We start from the raw sequence: 19,335 nt of genomic DNA on the forward strand, positions 1-19,335 counted from the left end.
GAGCACTTAAGTAGGGAAACATGCGGGTGATGATGGAGCTTATTGAAACACTAGCAGATAGGTGAGTAAAAAGTGTGAGATTAGATCACTCTATGAACTTGTTTAAAAGAGCTGTGTGAAAATCACCTGCTCTATATGTGATGGTCAAAGTCTCTTCCTAAAGGTAAAAGGCTGAAGTGCACGGCAGGCACTGTTGCAGGCCTAGCTTTCCCAACGATGCTTATTTTTAAACAATCTTTAAAGAGATTTATTTTTGAAAAGCATAAATTTCCTAAATATAATCTTTTTCAGTCCTGTGTGGGTCCACCCATACAGGAAGTAAAGATATCACCCCCAAAATGAACCCTTTAGGATCCTAGACACACACCAATAAAATGTAGCATGGAATAGTTTAGTCAATTTAAGTTACCAGGGACAGTGCAAATCAAATGTCTAGTGTAACCCTAACTTAACTAAATAGTTGAGTAAAACTCCAATCTTTTTTTAAGTACTCTACTTACTAGAAGGTGATAGTAAACTCCAAGCTCTAAATGTATGGTTGGTATAAGGGGAGACTTTTTAACTTGCCTCTACTCTTAACTCTGCTATCAAGACTGCTTTGTAGCTGTCAGAGCCCATGTACATGGTATGATGTTTCTGAAGTAAGCAATTTGGGAATCTTTGATGCCCATGGTCTCTACTTTTCTTTAATATCTTTCTTGTAAAAGATAGGATGAACACAGAAGAGTCATTTAGGGAAGTAATTTTTTTCTCTGAACATAATTATGTTCCAGTCCTTTCTGAAAGGACACAGAAAAACCCGAGAACGCCCCTTTTTCTGAGGAGTCAGGACCTACCATGGAAAGAAGGAAGCCATGACAAAACTAGAAAACAATGCAAGGCAAGCTGTAATTAAATGCTTAATTTTGTGACACAGGCAATGAAGTTTCAGAGGAGAAGAAGAAGAGAGTAGGCTGGGATTGTCAGAACATGTTCCTGGTGGGGGGGCAAGACTCTGGGCGGCATCCCGCATACTGGGAGGCAGTGAAATGGAATTATGAGAACAACAACCAGGGGGTATATTTAGGAAACTGGCCTGGTAGGAACAAGTGTTTAGTGATGGAGTGAAATTAAAAGCAAAAACTGACCTTTTCTGTTCTCTTTTCTTCCTGAAGTGTCTAAAATATAGTAAATATAAAATCTAATTATAAAATTTTCATGTAAAGAAATATAATAATTCTTTTCCTCGGTTTTATATGTACTTATAATGTTTACTACTTTCTCTCCAATCTTCTGTCATGTGATGTAAAGACTACCTTCTAAAGTGCTATAATGGGTGAGGTAGTTTGTTTCTTTGCACTATTTACTTGTAAGTACAACAGATGTCAGCCTGTGTGCTATGTTTAATACCCCAGTTATTTAATTCCTTCCATTTATTCAATATATGATGTTTGCCTTACTTATAATTCTGATTACATGTATTTGCTGCTTGAGACACTTTTATTGCTTTGTTGTTTCTCATTTGATGGGGAAACAGAAAATGTTACTAACTATTTGAGTAACGACGGTGCTAATGATGTCAGCTATGTTGTGCGTTAAATAAATAAGTCTGAAGAGATGGTTAAGTAAATAAGGTTCTAGACACAAAACTGGAGATCTTGGCTTGATCTTTGACATCCATGTAAAAGCCGGGCATGGCAGTAGCACTGGGGAAGTAGAAATGGAAGGTTGCTGGGGTTCACTAAGTCCTGTGTCGAGCCAAATGAGTGGCCTCTGTGTCTCAAAAAGTAAGGTAGAGGGTTACTGAGAAAAGCATCTGTGAAATATTGATGTTTGATCTACACACACACACACACACACACACACACACACACACACACACACAACACAGCACATGCTCTCCCACTCCATGTGTGCAAACATGTATAAACCTAAGGACCAAACAAATACTTCCATAAATAAGTAAAATAGCATAATGTTTTATAAAATGCTGGCACACATGCTGACTCCTTACACCAGCCCTGGAAATGCTCATAGTAGAAGCTGCCATCACTGTTCCGTTGATCTGGGAATGAAGTGGTTCCAAGACAGCCAGACATCACAAGGATCAAAGCTCTTATGACCTGTCAAACCTTGGAAGTATCTCATGCAATGTTATCATATTCTCATGGAATATAAGGAAACGTGCAGTCATGGTAAACTGAGCACACTCATTTACCTTGATCTAGTGTATATCAGGCAACCATGCATCTTTAAATTAATTTAAAGAATCGTTTTATTCATATGAAGAGAGACAACCATTCAAATTTACATACAGTTGATATAAAGATTTCTGTCTTATGGAAACTGTACTGTACCATAAGATTGGATACTTGAAATCTCTTTCTTACTCATTCATAGATAGCATGGGTTTATTATTGGCCTTTTGTTGAATTCCACTAAAGCAGGATAAGAAGCAGTCAAATAGCAAAAGGGACATTTTCATCTGGAATATGTATATTCTACTTCTAGGAATATGGTACCCATATACTTTTTCCTGTATTCTATACTAAACATCAAATCTAAAAAGAATCTGAAAGTTCTAGAGAAGAGCAGCAGCTATGGGCCATAGAGACCAAATGACAGAATAGGGAGAATCCCAGCAACTAGAATGCACCTATCAGGAAGTTGGCTGCCTGTGGCCAAAAGACCAAAGCTGGCAGGTGAGAACGGCTGACATTTCAGCAGTAATGGCTCTGCTCCAGCCAAATACAGGCCAATCCTGAGCCTTGGCTCATCAGCCAAGGGTGAGAGGAGCCTTGGCTTATACAGTTGCCAGGCTGCAGTAAAACTCTCCTCTGTGACATGATGTTGGCCAGTAAGTACTAAGAGCTATACCTGACTCTCCAAGGATGAGAGTGTAACCATAAAAGAATGAGACTTCACAGCAGTGAACATGGCCGAAGCCTTACTGAACTTTAATATTACATGCTTTAGATTTTATGAGTCATCAATGTGCCTGCAAAAATGCTAAAAATTAAGGTGAATTACTAATATCTGAAGCATTAACGTAGAAATTACTCATCATCCACCTAAGTAACTTGTTTTATCTTAATAATTATCTTCAGAGGAAAGAAATATTTCTATTCAGTTTCTGTTTTAGATGTGCAACTTCAGATATAGGAACTTATTCAACTTGTCCCTAGGCTCTCCACCAATAACTACACACAAATGCAGACACAGACTGTTAGATTTTAAACACTATGAGGGTATGATGCTGTGCATATGCCCACATGTTTTCACTCATTCACCAAAGCATATGTGTGTCATTTTCTGAATAACTCATTAAGGTTATTGCTTTCAATGTTCTTATCACGTTAGGAAATAGACAATAAACAACCATTTATCACATTATGCTATCAGTGCTAGCAGTCGTCAGTGTCAACTGTTCATATATTAAAAACAAAGTGATATTTGAGAAAATCAACTCCATGTTTGAGAGTCAGAAATAGTTTAATTGAGAAAGGTATGCATAAACTAAGACACCCCCTCCTTGCCCCAAAAGACAAAGAAACACCCATGTAGATATATCCCTTCAAAGTCAGAACGCTATACCAGGAAAGGTTTTTACACTCTGAGGTAGAAATTGCTTTGGTGGTCATGCAAACAGAATGACATTTGAGCTAGAGCATTTTGAGTAACAGGAGGATGGTGAGAGGAGCGATTATAGAGCTCAAGGAAAGCCAAATAGACGTTTCATTCCCCTCATGATGAGAAGCCCATAGGATGTTTAGGATAGGTGATGAGTTGGTACCTTGCTTGATATATTGACTTGGAAGAATCTTTATGAATGATAATTTGGCAAGAATTATGTGGAAAGCAGGAAGATATCAAGGCCTGTTGACACTGTCTAGGCAAGAGCTGGTTGTGACACAGACATGAGTGTTTCCAGGGAGAGAGGAAAGGAATTGAGCACAGAAAACAAGAACTAGGGATCAGCCTTTCTCTGCTCTCCATCGACCACACTGCACATAAAAGAGCATCATGGGCAGTTGTGGCCTCATAACAGGATGAAAGAGGCATGGAGAATGTAGTAGTAGAGGTGAAGTAAGTGTGTGTGTGTGAGAGAGATAATGCTTCCTATTCTAAGTACTTTTAGATTAAACTTTTATATCATATTAATATATTTAAACAAAATTACAGTTTTGAGAAACACACTGAAAACTATTAGAAACAAAGTTTCATGGTATGATGCTGAGCGGCCCTGATTTGAAAGAACTAGACACCATAAAGTCAATTATGCTCAGTGTACAGACTCGGCAGGGAGTGATTCATCACCACGGCTTAGGAAAGTCAGTGAAACTGAGAAGAGTGAACCTAATAAGAATAGGCCTGAGACTAGTCATTTGTATCTTGGTGATTAAAACACTCTAATAAACAAGTAACTCAGACGTATTCTGTTTACTGCCCAAGGAAGACTAAAACTGAGCAAATGGAAGGTGAAGATAAATGTCTGCTCCTCACAACCAAAGAACTCTGGATCGCATTTTAACTGGCCACAACAAGAAAGATAATATTCCAGTAATGAAGTTTACCTTATAAACTGTCCACAGACCCAAATGATGGAACAGAGAGTAAGGTCCTTATATACATTACATCCTATAAAATATAAGATGAGATTTTCATTAGCATCTATCTGTATTTCTCTATAATTGTTTCTCTTGTATAGTTTTTAAAAAGTATTTCTCAAGTGAGCATCTTAGCAAACCAATGCTCTCTAACCCCTAACAGTCACTCATGTTAAATACCTCATCATATTTACAGGGTATGCTTGAAAAGCTTAATGAATATTCATACTTTGTAAAGAGTGTTTTGTAAAAATGTTTGAAAGATAATGTTTTCTTTACTATGTTTTAAAAATAAAATTCATAATTTATATAGTTTTTTTTTTCACAAAGGAGATGAGCCTGCTAATTGCCTCCTGGTTATTTTCTCATAATGCTAACAGTATTAAGTCATTGCTTATATTACGCTATTAACTCTCACCATACTGGGAAGTCAGCAAGTTGCAAAGCTATGGTAGTCAAAGTATGCTTATCGAACTGGAAGGGAACCATTCTGCAGCAGCACATTAGGTAATCAATTAATGTGGAATTAAAGCAATTATGTTGTTTAGCATTAGAGACACCAGAACCATTACCTTGAGTTATAAATCAAGACAATTTCAGCACTTGATGACAGGTGTTGTCACGTGTACTCACTCCTTAACATATTAGTGGTCTTATTATGCAGAGAGGGAGGGAGACCTTGGGACACTTAGCCCTAAATGGGATATCTCCATCAATTCCTTCCCCCTCAGAGTTCAGGGAATACTGCAAAAGGTGAGACAGAACGAATGTACTAGCCAGAGAGGATGGAGGACATCAAGAACTCAAGGCCTCTAGATAAACATGAGTAAAGCTCATAAAATCACAGAGACTGAAGCAGCAAGCACAGGGCCTGCAGGTGTCTACACAATGTATATATTATGGCTTCCAGTTTAGTGTTTTTATGGGGCTCCTGAGTGTGTGAATGAGTGAGTCTCTGGTTCCTGTGGTTATCTTTGGCTCTTCCTTTGGCTTGGCTTGGCCTACTTTGATATGATAGGTTTTGTTTTCTCTAGCTATATTTTATTTTGTTACACTTTATTGTTATCTCTTAGAATCCTGTTCTTCTCTAAGGAAAGTTGGGAAGAGTGTGGATCTGGATAAGAGAGAAAGTGGGGAGGAACTGGGAGGAGGAGAGGGAGGGGAAAATGTAATCAGGGTATAATGTGAGAAAAAATGAAAAAAAAAAGTCAAAAAGAAAATAACTCTACTACTGTCTCTTCTGCTAACCTGGATTCACAAATTTTAGATTTCTGATGCCCAGCCAAATCTGTGCCAAGTGTTCATTTTCATGATGGCCTTTTAAATAAAATTTCATGCTTTGCTAGTTTAAAGGCATTGTTATCTTATTATTTATTTATCTATTTATCTATTTTTTGGGTTTTTCCAGGTAGGGTTTCTGTGTGTAACCTTGGCTATCCTAGAACTTGCTCTGTAGACAATGCTGGCCTCAAACTCACAGAGATCTGCCTGCCTCTGCCTCCTGAGTCTGGGACTAAAGGCATGCACCATCCTCGCCCACCTCAACATTAAGTTGTTCGAAAGCATAGTTTTCCACAATGAATTCTGTTTTGAATGTATCATAGAACACTACTGGAGGGTCACATAGAAATAAAGAAAATGCTGACACTAAAGGAATAAATTTAATATATGGTACTGTGCTTGAGAAATAAAATATTGCATGTCAAGCAAGTTGCGAAGAAGCACCCAGAAAAAAAGGAGCTCTTGTAAGCATTTGCAGCACACACAAGTGGATGTGCAACTGAGCACTTAGCCCATGACCATGTATGCATATAAGACCCATAAGTTGAAATTGTGACATTCCACTGGACATGGGCTATCCACCCTCAATCAATATATTTAAAATGCAACCTCTATACCAAAGACTGAGGAAACATCTCAAGAGAGGGATGTCAAAAACTGTAAGAGCCAGGAGACTGGGATCTATGTCAAGCTGGATGGAAGCAGTAAGGAGAGGGTGGATCTGGGAGGAATTGCAAGATGAGGTATGAAGGTGAATATGATCAGGATATATTCAATGAACTTCTCAATGAGTTAATAAAAATTCTATTATTTAAAAATCATTTTTAAATATTTTGATATTTCAAGGAAAGCCTATCCTATAATGTGGCACTAAATGGCAGATACCATCACTGACAAGTTGCTCTTATATTTACTCAAAGTCTATTACTTTTCAAAACACTTTTACCTATGCCATCTCCTTTGTACTTCATAGCACAGTGTGTTGTAGCTCAGGAGAAAAGAGATTTCTTAATCTCTCTGTCATCTCTTCCAAGACCAATGCGGAGTAACTGGTCAATGGTTGATAGCATTAACAAACAATAACTGAGTATCAATTTTTAGCCCCTTTCCTTGTAAGTCCCTGTCTGGGTTGTTCTATTCAAACACCAACAGAAGTAAACACTGTAGCGAGCATATTTTATAGATAGGACATCTATAGCATAAGATGGACTCTCACCTAAACCACAGAGCCAAAGACAAAATTCCCAGGAGGTGGATCCTGCTTGCCAGATTCCTATGCTCACTCAATTAAATAGTGTACTATATTTTTACAGCCCTTTTTTTGGTGGGCTAAGAGAATCAAAATGCCAAGGCACTGTTTTTATTGAGCAATAATCGTAAAGTATTTCTTCTGAGAGCTTGAACACAAAGTTTGGAAGTCGCTCTTCAGTTAAAATATATGTAATAGCCGTTTCATTTTCCAAAGCAGAAGCATAAATCATTAACCAAAGACTGCATTTCTTGTCAGTGTTTCTATTTTCAGCCTTGAAATGTTTGTACTGAGCGAGTAAAGCAGTGGGGTGATAATAAATTCCCCCTGATGAGAGGCTGTCAGTAAGAAACTGTCAGATTAGCAAGGGAAGAAAAAAAAATCAGCTTTAGTGGCAATCCTTGAAAGGGAAATGAAAAATTAGACAGCACAAGAATTGATTAGTCCTAAGCTTTTATTCAATTACAGTTTTCTAACATGAAGGTGTTGGTATGAGTCATTGGAAGTTTAGAACGGTGAGATACAAGCCTCTTTTTTCATGAAAATGAATAATCAAAAGGAGTGAGGTCACTGTCTGATATCTCCTATAAGGACATTATGTTGAAATCTGAGTTGTCATCAACTTTCCAGTGGTATTTTTTCACTGCCTTTATGATGATATAATTCAAGGAGGTGTGTAGAGATGCTTGAAAAACTTCGTATAAAGGGAGATCAGAAAAGGGAGATAATGAACTACTTGCATGTCACTCTCCTGTAACTCCAAATGACAAGTGGCAAAGGTCACTTACTCACTCTTGAGTTAAGATTTAATCTCAGATTGGACTACAAAGATGTCTTGCCATAACAGAGTTGCATAACTACAGCCAGGTCCTGTGAATATCATTTGCTATCATATGGTTTAAACAGTGTCCTCTAACGGCTATGAAAGAGATCCCATTCTGAAACCCTTTGCACCCTTCTGGTGACTCCAGGCTTTCATTATGTATGATCTCCAGGTCTTCACAGCTCCTCTATCTGCTAGTCTGCCTTGGCCAAATTGCTTGCTCATATGGCAACAGCAGTTGGAATGGTTACTTAGAAAAATAAACTTGACGAGCTTACAGAGTACGTTGCCTAGGTCAATCCTTATACTATATGTAGTTGTGAATATATTTCTGAATAATATTAGCATTTGACTCAATAGGTTGAGTACAGCAGACTGCTAACTTGGGCAGCTTTCATCCAATCGCCTCACGCCTCCCTAAGTCATCAACACTAGGGGTTGCTTGGACTTCAACGTCAATTTAGGAGAGCATAGTTGAACCCATAGTTAATGGAAAATATTTTACTGTAACATATACCATAAAATGAACCAATAAATAATGAAATACAATATTTCCTTTCTGCTATTTTAAATCGCGTTCCAGAACTGGAATAATTAAACTTATTTTCCACCTAAGTAGCAAAAGACAGGTCACTATATGAGAATGAAATAAAGGTTAAATAATTGAATGCATGTGTTGTGATATAGTATGTGGTGTCCATATTTTCTTGACTGGGTTGCTTAACATGCAGAAATATCTTTTCTTACAGTTATGGATCAGCAATCCCAGAATTGAGATATCAAAAGTATTTACTTCTCCACAGGCTTTTCTTCTTGGCTTTTGAACATTTTCATCACTGCCATGTGCTGACGAGGGAGTTCCTTTGTTTATGTCGTTTGCGCCCTAATCCTTTCATCTTATAAAGATACCAACCATTGGTTAAGGGCTTAACCTTCATACCTTTTTGTCTAATTTCACTACATGCTTATAGCCTATCAGTAAACACTAACCTGTTTTGAGGTAATGAAAGCAATGAAGTAGAGGGCTTCAAAACATGAATTTGAAATGATATCCACAGTGAATAAAATTAAATTTATTTCCTATTACATTTCAGGAAGAACAGAGCTTTAGAGCAGTTAATAGTCTGGATGTGGTCCCTATATTACAAGTGTTTGATTTTATTGATCCCATAGTGAGGGAAAAACCAGTAAACGATCGCCAGAAACTCTGTTTCACTTTTCAACTTTTGATCTTCATCCAGACTAGTGATACCTGCTAGCGTGCTCTCAGGAGGGGGAATAATGGCTATAAGCCACAGATGCCACTCAGTTTTATAATCAAGATGGAAATAATTTACCTTCTAAGCAACAAATAGGATAAGTTTGATGTTTACTCCATGGGTTAGATATGTTAATGCATTTCTTAAATTGCCATGTTGTAAATTTATCATTGATTCAGCACAATAATATCCTGCTATAATAAAAGAGCATCTATATAAGATCATTTATGTACCTAGACGCCTTGTGTCCCGAGGGCTCCTCATTCTCTCATTCTCACCAGTCGGGTTGAGCCTGGAATGTCCACTTGCTCTCACTTCCTCCAATTGAGAACTAAGTATCCTGGATATGCATTGACTCTGAATAGTAAAGCAATTATGGATGTATAGTAACAGTCAATATACTTTTAGCTCATTCTCCTCCAAATGAGAGAGGCCACAGGTAATAAGTATGTTGACTAATATATGTTTTCTTCTTTAACACTTCTTCGTAACAGAGCCTCGTGACATGAATTGAAATCACTGAACATACTTCAAATGGCTGTTTACTTAATATTAGTGTTATTACAAAAACGCCAAACCCCTGATTACAAAGTGACATTCTCTAAGAGAATAAAGATGAAGAAGTTTCTGCTCATTCATCTACTTGCCACAGGCACTGACATTCTTGTAGAAATGTAATTTCCCCTCCTAGGAAAAATGTTACACAACATTTTATTCAATCATCTTAAAGACATGCTTATCTCTTAATAGTCTTGTTATCTTGGTTCAAATTTGCCATTACCATATGTCTCCCTGCTTTTTGTAAGACACTCTGACATTTAATTGTGTGTCTGCGAGAGTGAAGGTAATTCTTATCACAGTAACGCATATGGAAGCTTTTCACGCTTATAGAGTCCAAACAAATGTTTGTAAATTAATGAGCACTGTGAGGTCATTCAATGCTTCTAGAAGTTGCCTTCTATCTGCAATATACTCTGAATTAGTCCTTCCAAGATGTTTGCATCTGACAGGAAAGAAAGTGGAGTTTCCGTGCTTCAAGTCACTCTTGCTCATGGACATTCTTTAGGCAGCAACTAAACCTATGATACTCCACATCATTTGTATGAAGGAGGGGAAGATGGTATAGTTCTTAGCCAAGAAGCTCTGACTAGCTTTACTCTGTACTTTAAAGTGGGCATAAATGTTGGCAAGGAAGGCTGAACTCTGAAACAGATAGTCTTTTTAATTGAGAACTCTGATGGCCTTAGATACCTTATCAGAACTACTTTTTTTTTTAATCATTCTATTAAGATGCCCATGAGTTCTCTCAAATAAAACAGTAAGGTATACCTTTCACTTTGTAGAAATACTATAATTCTGACTTGAGATGCAATATATCCACAGAAAAATCTTTCACAGTCAGTTATTCAGACATAATGTATCATGATTCTCAATGATTTAATCTGTTACCCATCAGCTCAGATTTGTATGCAAGTCAGAATTTTTATCTGAGGTCACAGAGTATATACCCCATAAATCCAGAGAACAGTCACTTTTCTTGCTGCAAAAATTTTAGCAGGTAGCCACAGCACCAAACACAATGCTGAGACTCTGAGCTACACTTCTAAGCTGTAGCTAGAGAAGTGTGAATGGTAGGACTGAAATGGTCTTCTAAATTCACAATTATGTAATTATGTAAAAGACTGTAATTATGCATCTTACCTATGAGAGAAAAAGTTGCGACCCCCTAATCTATTGAATGTGGGTAATTCAATTCAATACATTTGTGTTATACTGCAAGACATTAAAGATAAAATGAGTTATGTAGAACAAGAGGCAAATTTTAGTCAATTCTTTATCCCACACAGTGTAGCCTACTACTGTACTTGTTTGATTTCTCTAAAAGTTATGGTGAAAAACTAAAAGGATATGTAATGAAAAACAAGTAGATCATCCAAAAAAACAGATGAGTAGGTTTCATGTATTTTTCTAGATCAGTCATATTTTCATAGGTCTTATTATCTGGATATTTCTCCAGTTATCCAGAGTCTGCAGTTAATACAGTTGATAACTTCTCCATTTTAATCCGATGCAAGTGCTTGTCTGTGAATTCGCAGGTCCCAGGTCTTCCATCAGCATTCAACACTGTTGATCCTTGGCCCAACCTCAGGCATCCTGTGTACTCCTGCTATAACACACACACACTTTTCCTAGCTCTGTTCCTTTTTAAACCTATCCATAACATGCATGAGGATGTAAAATAATATCTCAATGAGCTTCAGTGGCAAGTACCACTCAACATCCTTTAAGTCCTTCTCCCCCATTTGAGTGATGATGTGAAACTTTTTATTTTTATTTATTTATTTATTTTTAATTTTTTTCTCCTTTATTAATTTATTCTTGTTACATCTCAATGGTTATCCCATCCCTTGTATCCTCCCATTCTTCCCTCCCTCCCATTGTCCCCTTATTCCCCTCCCCTATGACTGTTCCTGAGGGGGATTACCTCCCCCTGTATATGTTCATAGGGTATCAAGTCTCTTCTTCGTAACCTGCTGTCCTTCCTCTGAAACTTTTTAAATATGCCATAGATTAACACACAGATACTCAATATGCACCAGTGATGATAACCTCTATATTGGATGCCTTTGTACATTTTCATTAGTATCGTTGCTTTTTTTATGCACTGCTTGTTGGACAATAGACTGTAACACATTAGTTGTGAGACATTTTCTGTGAAACAACAGTATAACAAGTTAATAAAACAGATAGGTGTCCCTTCCAATAGAAGCCTTGTGCTAATGAGTTATTTTTGAGACATTTAAAAGGAAGTTAAAATAACTTTCTACCTTGCACAAATGGAGATGCAATTTTTTGACTCATTCTGTGTATGATTCTAAGAAACAATGACTAATCTCCATTTTTATGAAAATGGATTTAAGTCCATAGTCTCACTTTGGAGAAAAATTTTAAGTAATCAAATAATGTTCAAAGGTATTGTGCTTTGAAGGATTTAAAAAAAAATGGTTGGAGCAGCATTTTATGCTAACAATGGATACCTTAATAAATGTTGAACTGTGAAAAGGCCTTGCAAATGCTTCCTAAAACAAATGCCAGAAATAAAGTTGTTATATTACTTAATGGTTGAACTACCTGCTTTATTTGAGTTACTGAGACAATTCTGCACTTATGTCAGCATCATAGACACATATTTAAAAGTTGTCACTGGTACTTAACTGGGTTCTGATAGATGTTCCAGGCAGTTATAACATATACTTAGTGAAATTCAAAAAACGTTATGTTAATACTTCAGTACTAAATAATATGGAAGTTTGTAGCCAAACAATAAATATTACCAAAATGTACCATGTTCATATTAGGTCATAACAAATATTAATCATATCTGTTTGTTATAATAATAACATACAGATTAGATTAAGAAATAAATACTAATTTCTTACAGTTTCAGATACTCAGAAATCTGAGGCTGTGGTGCAATATAGGCAAGTTTTGTTGAGTATTTTCTTCTGGCAAATTGGGTAGACTCATTGTACAAGGTAGGGACAATAGGGAAAAGAATATAAGATAAGAGAATGGGAGAGGGGAGCAAGATATACTCATAATAAGAGGACTGCCTCATGACATAATTTAAATCCAATGGTTGTGTAACCTCTACACATCCACCTCTTTTGGCTTAGAACTTTGACATATGAATGCTGAGTAGATACACAGAGTCATTGTCTATAAAACTGTTAACTAAAACGACCCAAACAAAACTAAAATAAAAGCTCTTATGGGTTCCATCTCTCAGTGGTCCATACTAACTCTCCTGTTCACCCATGTGTATGACATGTACATAGGGAGGTACAGAAAGTTAGAAAAAATCTTACTTTATGTTCTCATCAAACACAATAGGGCATAATAAGAGATAATTGCCTTCACGATGCCTACATGAGTAAACAAATGAGTAATGATAGAAGAGGATACAGACATCTAGATATTTGACAAAATACCACTTTATACTGAAATTTGAAATCATATAATGTGGAATGCCCTGTGTAGGATAACAACACATAACTCTAGAAGGAAAGGAGATAGACAACTTGGATTTGTAAAGACCTGAAACAATAAAAGTAGTAGAGTGAGGGATTTTGTAATTATAAACTATAAAATTATAAGATATTGTCTTTGGACAGCAAATGATACACATTTATCACAAGATGATGAAGGAAAATGATTGGTGAGACTTAGCTCTAGACAAAAAGCTTGCTAATTTTCAGTCACTGTATTCATAGCAATAAATTCTTTATCTTTGACTTTGTCTTCTGTGTTCTTAAGACTCCCTTCAGTTTTAGAGCAATTTTTCCTGGTAGGAAAATGTAGAAATTTCTCAAGAATTTTTATACATATACAACCATCTACAATATTAATTTTCCCTACTAATCAGTTTAATTTGCTAACACTTGATGATCCGCCACTAATACATTACCAACAGCAACGGCCATTGGGAAAGTGAAGGTCCACTCATGGCTTTGCATGGTCTTTGACTTTTGATAAAAGTTTAATAAGCTGTTTCTATCATTTTATCGTATGGAATACATTCATTACTCTACAGAGCTCTTCCTCTTTTTTAAAATCTGTCTTTCTTTCTAGCATATATTGGAAACCACTTTGCTTTGTACTGTATATATAGATTTACCTTCCCAGAAGTTCATGGAGATGGAGTTAAACACTATGGGGGTATTTCATATACTCTTCTCTTGGAGTTATGTAAATTTGCTTAAATTAAAACACAGAGAGCTGTTCTATAGCTCTTGGTGGATTATTAGCTCAGTGTTTTGTGTTGAATATTTCATTGTCTGTAAGTGAAATAGTTTATTCATTCATTTATTGAAGGTCATTCCATTTACTTAGAATGCAATCATTCATATGTCTTTAAAGTCTTAAGTGTCACTATCTAACAGAATTTTTATATGTGTTACATAGCCTAATGGTCTAGAAGTCTAGAACCTCTCATATACAACAGAAGGAGTGCTCTGAGAATAGGAAAATAGTGATTGACACTAAACCTAGAAATTTTACACAAAGGTTTGCCTAATGAATCAAGAGATTCTGATGAGACGCTTGGAACACATTTTCACTGGCATTTTGGTTGTATGTACGGATTCTAAATTAAATGATTTAAGATCTAAAGGTTAATCTGGGAAAATATGGAATTCTTTGAATAAGGCTAAGGCCTTAGCAAAATTCTCAATTTCAAACCTTTGGGTAACCATGAGACAATGAATCTAAATTGTACAGATCACAGAAGGAAAGGACTTGGTGGCAATTTAATACTTCAGAGTAGGGACAAGGGTAATCAGAGTGAAAATTAAGATAAGGGATTTTTCTTAAATTCAAATAAAAGCTTACTGTATTATTCAAACTGGTGGGTCTCAAAATGCCATCCCGGTTCACATATATCATGTACCTTATCTGTAATCACTACCTCATTCTCCACTTCCGTTCTACTCTCCCTCCAGCCAGTCTTTATTTTTCACAAATAGTCTCCCTAACACTTTCATGTATGTGTGTATGCATTGATATATTCATGAGTATTATATATATTATATACATATATATGTATATATAATGTAAGTTCTAAATATTAAAGCAAATGGAGGATGTGTCTTTCTGTGTCTGCCTTATTATACTTAATATGAAAATCATTGTTTTTATGCAAGTAGCATTATTTCATTCTTAATAGTGAGCCAAATTCCATTTTGACTATATGCACTATGTATTTTCTACCCATTCATACATTATGGACATGTAGATGGACTCCATCATGTTGCTCCTATGAACAATGCCTCAATAGATAATGGATGCACAAACTTTTCTGTGGTTTTTTGACATAGATTTCTTTGTCTATGTACCCAGGAATGGAATTGCTAAGTTCCTTGTGCAGCTATTTTATGAAATATATACGAACTCAGATCCAATCAATTCTCTGTTGCCAATCTAAGCAGGGCCTGTATATATTATTATTATTATTATTTTATGTGTGAGTAACTGATGTGGGTCTCCTCTATATACACGGCATCAGTTATCTCCTTCTCCCTTCACGCAGGCAGCCAAACATGCACAGGAATCACCTCTACCCGTGAAGCCATCTTGTGGTCCTTCCTAAGGCACCCCCTGAAGCCCAGACTGTTTTCTATTTGGAACTTGCATCTGCCATGAAGGCTAACTTTATACCATCTTGTAAAGTAGTGCTGCATACCTTCCTCAAATATGTGCTGTTTTCATTTAACACTTCCTGGGGCTAGCGCAATCTAAATCCCCCAGGTGCTTTTGCTCGTACGCTGCACACTGTTGAATGGAATAGGCACGCATCTCTGTTTTAAAATATTTTAAAATTTGTAGTTTGAGTTCTTTTCAGGATTAAGAGGATTTGAAAGTCCAGTGCTGAGCTGATCTGTCCTCATTATTAGTATGAGAATGATCAAACTTTATTTGCTATGAGAAAAAGATAAATAAGCAACATCTGGATAGAATCTATCTGTGTCCTGTAAGATTCAAAACAAAGAATTACATTTACTCCTATAATCTGAGTTCTTTGGTCTCTCATCTATTGGCAGATATGAAGTAATGTAATCAAAGAAAACATTACCGCTTTAGGGTGTTTTTAAAATGATCAATAATAAATGCAAATGCATGTCCAAATTTACACTGAAAAATGCATCAAGTTCTACTACAGAAAAAAATTTTCTCTTGCTTCTTTTGTACTATTGGCCCTGTCATTCACCATGCTTCTCTATCAGAGTTTAAATGTATTCCCTTTTAAACTGTGAAGTGACTTGCAGAGATCTGTCTCAGAAGAGGACATAGACATGAAAATAAGTGAAAGAAAAATGACATGTTTGCTTTGGGTGTTCAAAGAAGTGAGGCCCAAGTGTTGAGCCTCCCAGAGGAAGAGAAACTGAATAAAACATGGGAACAGCTCCTGGAGGAGCTTCCAGATTGGCAGAGGAGCTAATGCATGGAAATAAATACAACTCACAGGGGAGAGACCGCACCCTTGATGTGAGAGATGACAGTCTCAAAGAGGCGGCATTCATTTAGACAGCAACTCTGGGAGCTGTTTTCTAAAAAGATGGCATTTGATAGAGCATATACAGTCTTGTTTCATTAACAGCTCTCCGTTTATACATCTTGTCAGAGCATCAGGACTTTTAATGACTCCTACATATTGATTCTTTCCTCGATATGATCTGGATAATGTGGAGGTGCTCACTCCTCAACATGTAGTCACACCCAGAGAGGATCCTCATTTTGGACCCCATGTTTTCCACTTCAGGAGAGAATGTAGAACACAAAGAACGGGAGTGATGTTCTAAGGGAAGTTGATGTTTACACATTTGTGTCTATTCATGACAACTTTTGAAAGCCTATCTATTCCTAACTTTTGCTGCTATTAATTACATAATGTGCATCTCTCTCTCTCTCCTTTCCTCTCTATCATGCCTCCTTCTTATCTCCTTCTTGAACTCCGTGCTTCTACTTCAAGTAGTTGGCTGTGCTTCCTAACAACATGCATGCCTTGAGATTAATCTCTTTTGTCAATCTCGGAATGTACGGAAGTTATTGAAGACGAGTAATTTCTTAAACGCGTGTCATTCTCATAGGCCCCTTTACCACAGAACAGAATTTTACATAGATTGCAAGAGACATACAGGTTTCTTGTCAATTAATAATTTATCAAAAATCGGGGGCCACCTGAACCATATTACAACTTTTCTTTCATTCAACAACTATGTATAGAGTACTTTCTGTGCTGCAGTAACTACAGTATTTTATTGTATTAGTATGCCAAATAAAACAAACTCTTTTACCATATGAAGAGATGAGATGGTCAGTGAGAGAAGAAAAACAGAAAGAAAAAAAAAACATGTTCAAAGATCCAGTCATTTACACTTGGGGTTATTTCAGGCTGCCTCCTTGAAGCCACGCCCATCGTACTGTACTATAATCGCAAAGATGGTGGGTGTCGGGTTCAGCAAAGCCAATTCCTGGCTTTTTCTATCTCTGCTCCTCTTTTATCTTTCTGTTTTTGCAATTCTGCATCTAGTAACAACATCCAGCTATGGTGAAAGAAAGAAAATGTCATTGTTGTGATATCCCACCAAGAGAGAAAGCTTGTTTGTTTCTCCACAAAAGAGTAGAATTGCTTAATCTGATTAATACAGCTAATTAGAGCCATACCCCCAAAATAAAAACAAATGAAACAAAGCAAAACAAAAACCCCATCACTTTGGACAGAGGGTTAGAAAAATGACTTCTGAGATAGGATGCACAGGGAAAGCATCAGAAACTGTTACTACAAGATGCATTAGAAATTTCAGTGCCCATGTCTGTCACTGAGAGTTTCTTTTGCATAACATAGAAGGGTAGTACTTACAAGAAATAGATAAGGAAACTTATAGAAGCAAATATAATAAAAATTAACAATCACTTCTTGGCCTTTTGGCTAAGATCAAGTGTAAAAATTAACTATTAGAGCAGGATTTGAAAGAGACTAAGGAAGCTGCACATATAGAAAGTGAATTGTAAAGTTACTTTAAGTTCATGGATATTTGATAGCTGAAATTAATACTTTGCCATAATTTTGGTAAGTAAAATGAGGTTGAAAAAGTGGCAGATTGCAAGTAAAAGATTCAACATTTTGAGGCTTTTACCAGGTATCCTTGCTCAAGTAATTTTCTGGAATATATTGCCAGGATACAAATATGCAGAGGACAAGAAAACTTGGCTTCCTTGCCTGAGATTTTTGAGACAAGAAACTCACTGTTAACTTCTAGAAGCAATTGCATCAGGTGTCAAAAAGAAATAATGGTGCCCTTGCCTGCATTATTGTAAGATAAATAAATTACATCTTCCCATGATTTACAGAACACCTGACAGAAAAAGGATACTGAAATGCAGTGAGAAGTGTTACTTTATAATAATCATTACTGTAGATGTGGTCTCCATGAGGCCCTTTACATCAGTTACTGTGTGGTATATGTTATCAAGGTCATGTGACATCATAGTAATGTTTCTTTTCTTTTTGTGTTCACTGTCCAAGAGTAGCCAGGGGATATGTCTCATCTTAGGTCAGGCCAAACGTGAAAGTAAAATATAGAGACTTTGCCTTTAATAAATTAGTTAGTAGTGCACACTTTCTACCTTTCTCCCTGGCAAAGCTTTCTCCTTTCTCAAAAAGAATATTCTCTGACCTTATTTAAAAGACTGGATATTCTCTTCTTCTTGATTGTTTACCATTCTGAGTCCGAAGAAACTCAAAACAGAAATGTCAAGGCATAAAAGAACTGGTATCTTCAGAGACAGGGCAAAAGCTGAGAGGAAAAAAAGATCAATATTTCATAATAAGCTCCAGCAAAAGAGAAAGGCCCAACAGCCTCCGGTGTTTCATCCCGCCTCTCTTGACAGCCACCTAAGACACTGGTGTCTCACTGAGCTAGATATGCTTTGAATCCATGGTACCATCCCAGTCACTTCCTATCCCTAACTCTCTCACTTCCTCAGAACACAGTGAACAGCAACGCTTTTCTCGTAGAAATCATGAGGATGCTGTGCCGTGCTATCTGTTTCTACTTACAGTGCACTAAACATACCTGTGCCAATGAAACCATTTCTCATTGACTTTAGAATTTCAGCCACAACAGGTATTCCTGAGAAAGGAACATGAAATATGCCACCCTCATGAAAGGTCTCATCAGGTATACTTTGTCAACCATAGCAAATCAAAAATTCCTGCTCTTCTGTTTAAAGATGTACCGTTTAAAGGCTTAAAAGTAAATCAGTATCCTCCAGCAAGAAAGGCAATTACTCATAACTCACTCATTTCTGGGGTATTTCACAACTTTGGCAGTAGTATATCTAGAACATAGAAAGTAAATAGTAAGTTATAGATACCATTCCAATTAGAAATGGAAATTATGTTCAAATACCTTGTTTGTATTTTTCTACTTCAGATTTCTCTGCCTGTTTTCCCACACTTCTATTATTCTATGAATTAAAATATGCACTTGAGAGTGACCAGTTCATTTCAGTTGTGCTAAAAATAGTTCTTGACTGTGCCTTTCTTTTAAAGTTAGATATCATGTATGGTCCGTG

The 19,335-nt window shown here is 36.6% G+C and overlaps 1 protein-coding gene across 5 annotated transcripts in view; it reads left to right on the forward strand.

Moving 5' to 3' along the window:
- The window catches only part of KCNIP4 (potassium voltage-gated channel interacting protein 4), a 1,038,736-nt gene that overhangs the window by 783,670 nt on the left and 235,731 nt on the right, over positions 1-19,335 (forward strand). The gene's annotated exons all lie outside the window — the stretch shown is intronic.

Source organism: Acomys minous (assembly GCF_964271855.1).
Source record: "Acomys minous genome assembly, chromosome: 10".
Taxonomy (NCBI): Eukaryota; Metazoa; Chordata; class Mammalia; order Rodentia; family Muridae; genus Acomys; species Acomys minous.